Source organism: Triticum dicoccoides, chromosome 3B (assembly GCF_002162155.2).
Source record: "Triticum dicoccoides isolate Atlit2015 ecotype Zavitan chromosome 3B, WEW_v2.0, whole genome shotgun sequence".
In the NCBI taxonomy this organism is placed as follows: domain Eukaryota; kingdom Viridiplantae; phylum Streptophyta; class Magnoliopsida; order Poales; family Poaceae; genus Triticum; species Triticum dicoccoides.
In genome coordinates this window covers 89,335,646-89,336,492 of record NC_041385.1, presented here as the reverse complement: position 1 = coordinate 89,336,492, position 847 = coordinate 89,335,646, and positions in this window count along the sequence as shown.

Genomic DNA, 847 nt, shown 5'->3' with positions numbered 1-847 from the left:
GCCGCCGACGACCCCCCGCACCCTCCCCAGTAATGTTTTACCAATTCACAAATGAATGCAACTAAAAATCCAAAAAAAACAATTTTGATTATATTTCCAAATAACAAATTTGATTATATTTTCAAATAACAAATTGGATGATATTTTCAAATAACAAATTTGATGATATTTTTTCATATTCATAAATTTTTCAAATAACAAATTTGATGATATTTTTTAAAAAATTATTACTGTTTTTATAAAAAAATATTACTGTTTCATATTCATATTCATTTTCTAAAAAATTATTAGATGCAACAAAAAATAAAAAAAAAATTACTTACGGCGCACCGCTGGGTGGTGCGCCATTGGTGTGCAAAAAAAGATGTTACTTATGACGCACCTCCGGATGGTGCGCCATTGATATAAAAAAAGATTTCTAATGGCGCACCGCTTGGGGGTGCGTCATTGCTATAAAAAACATACTAATGGCGCACCGCTGCGGGGTGCGCCATTAGTAATCTTCCCCCACTAGCTAATTCGTCCCTCTCCCTCGCCAGATCCCTTCGTCCCTCTCCCTCACCAGATCCACCCGCTGCCCCGACCCATGACGCCGCTGCCCCCGCGCCCCCCATCACTGCATTCGCTGCACTGCCGACGACCGCACGGGGTGCAGGACGACGACCGTCGCCGACCCACGAAGCACGTGGCCGCCGGCCTCCCCACGACCAACCGAGGCGCCCAGTAGGACCGCCGCCGTCTTCCTCTTCGACTACGAGGACCCGGACGAGCTCGGACGCCCTCGAGCCATCCGGCCGAGACAGACCCATCCTTCCTCCCCCGTCCTAGATAGGTGGTTCCGGGAGTT